At 56.1% G+C, this 6,000-nt stretch overlaps 1 protein-coding gene across 3 annotated transcripts in view; it reads left to right on the top strand.

The window, feature by feature from the left end:
• Positions 1-883: 883 nt before the first annotated feature.
• Positions 884-6,000, top strand: part of LOC309595633 (rho GTPase-activating protein 20-like) — a 36,666-nt gene continuing 31,549 nt past the window's right edge. Inside the window, exon 1 of one of the 3 annotated variants that reach the window (XM_082322855.1) lies at positions 884-1,001. The gene's annotated coding sequence lies outside the window, so the exon portion shown is untranslated. Of the gene's footprint in view, positions 1,002-4,022; positions 4,396-6,000 lie in introns of those variants that run through there. The other 2 variants (XM_082322854.1, XM_082322856.1) reach the window with 2 other exon arrangements.

Raw genomic sequence — 6,000 nt, 5'->3', positions numbered from 1 at the left:
AGTGGGAAGCCAATTGCTGTTAGGAGAAGCTGGAAAACTGTGTGGGCACGTGCATTGCTGATAGCTGGGGCGGGAGATCTGGAGGCGAGAGGGAAGGAAGGAAGCGGTGCGGGAACTGTGTACGCTGCCTCGTAAAGTTACTTTCATGCCCCCTTGCTCAGGTGCCCTGACGTGCAGGAACAACTGCTCTCCAGAACAGGAGCGCGACTGTCTCGCGTCCTGTCAGTTCTCAGCTCTTCCACGGAGTTTGCCCAGAAAAGCTATCTTTCAGCATGATTTTCTGGGTAGCTCTTTCCCCATATTTATTCCCTGACTCTGCTCTTGGGCAATGCCCGCCATGGAAAGCGAGGCGCTGCACCACTGCGGGTAGCGAACAAAGCCACTGAGCCCCTTCCGTGCCAGGTTCGCTTTGCTGGGCGGTTTCCCAGCCTGCGCCATCCCGTGCTCACACCCCGCACAGAACCGCGGATTTTCCGCGAGCAGGCGCTGCCCTTTCCCCGCACAGGCCGGTCGCCGGCTCCTTCGCTCCCCACGACGCCTCGCGGGCTGCCAGGGGAGCGGGCAGAGGTGCCTTCCTCCCACGAAGGACGAGCCCGGAAGGCGCCGGGGGGGAGTCCCGCGCTTCGCCTTCCCCACCGGAGCCTCTCGGCAGGGAGCCCCGCCGAGGGCTGCCGCTGCCTGCTGCGGACCGCGCCGGTCCCGGCCCAGCGCGACCGGACGCGGGGCCCGGGGCGCGGCGCTGGGCCCCCCCCGGCGCCCCCCGGCCGCGGCCGCCGCCCCGCGCCGGCAGGGGGCGCTGCCGCCCGGCCCCGCGCCCAGCCAATGGCCGGCGGCGCCCGCCCCGCCCCGCCCCGCCCCGCCGAGGCCACTCGCCGGCCGCCGCCGCGCCGGGACCGAGGCACCGAGCGCCCGGCCGCCGCCAGCCGCCAGCCATGCGCCGTGCCGCGCCTCGGCCGCGGGCATGACAGCGCGGCCGCGCCCCGAGCTCCGCGCGGAGCCAGGCGAGTACCGCGGCGGCGCCGCTGCCCTGCCCGCCGGGGGCTGCGCTGCGGGAGGGGGCGTCCGCCGCCGGCCCGCCGGGGGCTGCGCTGCGGGAGGGGGCGTCCGCCGCCGGCCCGCCGGGGGCTGCCTTTCGGGGAGGGGGCGCCCCTCCGTGCCTGCCCCAGAGCCGCCCGCGGGGCCCCCCGCCCGCTCCCTCGGCGGCGGCCGCCTGTCGCGGCGGTGTCGGCGCGCTGCTGCGGCCGGGGAGGCCGGCGGCTCTGCGGGGCCGGCCGGGCGGCGCTGCCGGCCTGGGAGGGGGCGAAGGAGTCCGGTTTCCGCAGCCCGGCTGCAGGAGCGGGGGCGCGGGCGGTTCGTGGTGTGCGGAGCTGGGCGCCCCTGAGGCGCGGGGCTCCGAGAGCCGCGCCTGCGGCGTGGCCGCAGCGTCGCTTTTCCAGGGGGGCGGCGGGATCGCGGTGCTTTTGCATCCCGGCGTTATTCCCGGCGAGCCGTCAAGTGCGCGTTACCGTGCGTTCGTGTCGGGACACAATGGCAGGCAAAGCAGCCCTTCTGCTACTGCCTCGTATTTTCAGACTCTCCAGGAGAAACCGCAGCCTCCTGTGGAGCGAGCGAAGCGTGAGGCGCCCGCCCCAGCGGCGCGGGGAGCACGCTGCTGGGGAGGGGGCTTCGTCTGCACTGAACGGCAGCTGCCCTTGCTGGTTTTTTTTAAATGCAACAGAACAAACAATAGAATATCATATTAGCATGGGGTTAGCCTGAAAGAATGGAAAATAAGAGGGAAAACTGTAAACATTATTCAAAATGCCAGTTTGAAATTCTCAAACAAATCATCCAAAACAAACAGAAGCTGACTGGAACTATTTTCTTTGCAGGGAGTTTCCACTGGAATAAATAGCAAGTTCTGTTAAAAAAAAATCTGCAGCTAGTTGTAGTACTTGTAGTGTTTGCCAGGGGCTGGAGGGTGCCCACAACCAGAGAGATCTTTATGATCCAGTGATGTTTTATCGCAGCTTTTGCTACCGGCTCTTTAGAGACGCTTGCAGTTTTTACCTACAGGCCCTACCTAAGACAGAGGCGCCTGTTTTCCCCCTCGCTTTCCCATCTTCTTACCTTTAGAACATCCCTTAACGTTCTTGTTCCTCACTAGACCTCTATCTGCTGATGCCTTTGTGTGACCCGGACAAAGTGTCGCTGTGGTGTGCCCACTGCGTTACCTGCAGAGGTGGCAAACGAGGGCCTTTAGCAGTATGTTCTTTGCCTCAGCGTCACAGCCGTTGCTAGCTCGCACAGCCAGAGCAGCAGGGCCACGGCCACCTGCTCCCGCAGGAGCCCGGAGCTCCTCCGTGGACTGTATTCTCTGGGATGCATAGAGCACCAGGCACTGCACCTCAGCCTTCCCGGTGCTTTCCTCGAGGACCTGATCATCGGTTTGTCCAGCATGACTTTGAGCTAATTAAGCCACTGGTACTTGATGGAGATGTATTAATGGCAGTGTTCCTGGTCAGGGGACGGCTGGCCAACGGCTCGCTGAGACCTGGCACAGCTCATGCCCGGCTGCAGGGAAGGTCCTGGGCGCATTTCCTGGGCCCCTGGGCTGGCGCTCTCCGGGGCACACCTGGAGAGGAGTAAAGCATTTAGTCTGTGAGCCAGAAAGTGGTCAGGAGGCTGTTTTGGTATGCACAGACCTTTTAACCCTTCCCCCCGAGGTTTGCAGCTGAACGGTTTTCTCAAAGATCTCACTGCCTGCACAGGCAGTTGGCTTGATTGGGAAGCCTATTTATTTAACGCCCTCTAGTGATGTTTTAAAAATTGACATAGATTGCTTTCAAGAGGAAAACAAATATTAAAGTTTATTGGTTTAAAAAGATTTACATTTTCTGAGAGTCAACTGCTTCAGGGAATCCCTATCAAACACAGTACCTACACTTTGGATGGGTGCATAACCTCATGTTGGATAGGCTTCTCTAGTCCTGGAGACACAACGATGGCCCCTGCCTCCCCTGCAGACTCTCAGGGGTGCTCAGTGAAGGTCTTTCCAGCAACAGCACTGGACACAGTTCCTTTCTCTGGACCTGTCTTTAAGTGCTGCTGCACTTGAGGTTTTGGCTGAACCCACATGTAGATCGCTTAATGTGGCTCTGGTCTAGGTGAGCTTGGCATTCGCAGAAGGGACCGTTGATGCTTCTTGGTGCTTCGCCTTTGTACATTAGAATTCAGCTAGGCTGGCCCCAGAGATGGGAAGCGTGTTGCCTTGTTTTTGCAGAGGAGGTAGCTCCAGGGACTAGAACTCCTTTAGATTGTAACCAGGGGATGTGACTCAAGCATCTGCGTAGTCAGACTGGTTTTACTTCACAGGTATGGGAGATGTTGAGGAATGTACCATTGATATGGTTTCCCTTAATTAGCTGGGAGATGTAGTGGGTGTTTGCTCTTCCTGACTAGCCATGAGGGATCCCACATCCCCTCCTGCTTGTAATATGGAAGATTCTGATTTGCAGCTCTGATGCAGAGATCCTTCTTGTGGATCCTTTCCTAGTCCCTCGCGGACAGCACTGCACCAGCACACCGTGCTCCACCTTCCCGCCTGCCAAGGTTCACCCCCCCCTCTGCTGTTTCACCCTCTGTCATGGCAGCACCCTCACAAACACCCCAGACTCCTGTGTTTGCTCTGCTCACCTTCACCCACATATTAATCCCTCCTCCACCCTTGCCAGTGCCACCATCACAGCAAGCAGCATCCCGGCAGATCCAAATACACGCGTCTCTGAAAACGCCTGCAGCGGCACTCAGCCGCTCGCGCTGTTATTCGCCTGTGTCCCGAGTACAGCCGTGTACGGTCACACCTACGCTGGGCTGCACCCGTCTCCAACGACGCTCCTCTGGAGGTGGTACTGAAGTACGGTACACACCGGATCTGCAGGGCTGGTTTCTCAGCTAAGGCAGGAACTCTGCCTCGCCAGCTCCCCACCTCTCCCTGTGCTTCTGGTTAGGGACCTGGCGTCTCCTCGGGACGTTCTCTTTGACTTGTCTGTGGAAGCGTCGTCAATATGAGTACTTACGCCTAGTGAAGAAAATAGCAGGTCTGCTCAACAGCACCTGCTCCATTTTAGCCAGAGGTTGGGACTGTGGCAGTCACTGTGATTTAAAAAACAAAACCCAGTAAAACCCACTTCTGTTCATCTTCCACCTCTTGGCATTTTCTCCTGAGGGATCTTAGAGCTATGGGAAGAAGGACTGGCACAGGGATGGGTGCGCATGGGTGCAGGGGATCAACCCTTCTTTTCTTGTCTCCACAGTGCTGCCCTCCTCATGTTCCCCTGAGAGCAAATGGCAGGACAGATAAGGACGTGAAAGTTTCCAAAACCTGGCACCCATAGTTAGCCCCTCTGAAAACAGGTAGGGTGGAGTCCAGCTTGTGGCATGTGAGAGAGAAGCTGAAGCAAAACAGGATGTTTTTCTGATTTAAAACTTACTTTTCATAATTCCTATTGAAAGGCTTGTTTTGGTGTGGTTTTGAAGTTGCCTGCCGCATTTATTGGGAAATCTATCAGCCAAAGAGCTTTGTGCATGTCTGTGTGTGTGTGCACGTGTATGTGCTCATATGCTGCATGGAGAGCAAATGAAGAGGCTGCTATTCAGCCTCCGTCGTTATGCTATCTAGCCTTTGCCTGATTCATTGGAGATGCTGTACCCACTCTTATAAATCCTAGCCTCTGCAAAGCACTGGCATGTCATCATTGACTTCAGTGGAACAAGACATTTTCTGCCTTAATCATTTCTTCTCCTTGCCTCATCTATGAGTTTCTGCAGTAGCTTGCAGCAGTTGCTCCTATGGAATAGTTATAACAGCCTCATGTAAGGAACTTACCGTGAATAGTTTGATTCCACTGCTTACCTTTTTCCACCTCTCGTGCCGTCAAAGAACTGGGACACGTTCTTTAAGGCCACACAACTTGACTTGCATTGGTGCATAGCAAGAGATTTTTGCTATAAGAATGTGCATATTTCTTTGTTAGCCCTGCTTGGCAAACTGTCCTCTGGCCTCCACGTTATTTGATCTCCGAGCTCTTCATCCTCCCTGACTAGCTTCTCTCCTTCCCTTTCTCAGTCCACTGGCATCTCTTCAGGCTGTTTTCAGGCCCCTCCTTCACACCTTCTTTTTCACATGGGCTCCGCTCCCATAGTGCTGCTCCCGCCTGCCTTTCCGTTCTCGACCTTTGCCCAGCGGCTCGGCGGTGTCGCTCTCTTGGCCTCTGTCACTGTTCAACCCTTCATGTCTTCCTGCAACTCCAAAAACTGGCCAAAAAGTGCAATTGTTCGAGCCAAAGTCTACTTTTATTTGCGTAGCTCATGTAACTTTAGACTTGCAGCTCCACTGAAATTCATGATGTTTGGAGCCTCATTTGAGGCTGGGATGCCTATTTTTCATTTCTATCAACTGCAAAATTCTGTAAGGTTAAATCCTACAATTCAGAACAAACCTATCATGAGTTTTGAGGAGAAGTTCAACAGTGAACGTTACTAATAAGTGTGTTACCCGTCCTGATGCTGACAGGCAGATGAGCAAGCAGCAGAAAGAGGAAAATGCCTTTCATGGTGTGTGTGCTAGCAGAGGTGCTGTTGATTAACCCATTTTTCAGGCAGCCAGCTCCGAGAATGCCATTTAACAGCCCCAAGTCTGTATAATGCTAACAGGGTGCTTATAAGGCATAAAGGGATTAATGGTTAGCTCTAATGAAATCCAGATGCACAGAGCTGCCTCTTTTCAAGGTCTTTTCCATGGCCAAGCTGCAAATAAAATGATTTAGTCATTGTAAATAGATGAGAAACACCAGACTCGCAACACGCGCTAGGTACTTAAGCTCAGAGGCACCAGAGGCTGCTGGCGGTTACCTGGTGGGGAGGACGGGGTCACCCACTGGCCCTCGGCTTGCAGCAAGACCACTTGTAAGGTGGGAGCTCGGGCCCTTGCTTGGGGAGCACAGTTCACGCACGTGTTTG

This window comes from Platalea leucorodia (assembly GCF_965183815.1).
Source record: "Platalea leucorodia genome assembly, chromosome: 10".
NCBI lineage: Eukaryota > Metazoa > Chordata > Aves > Pelecaniformes > Threskiornithidae > Platalea > Platalea leucorodia.
Note: the sequence above shows the minus strand (reverse complement) of the source record. Positions and strands in the feature narration are given on the sequence as shown.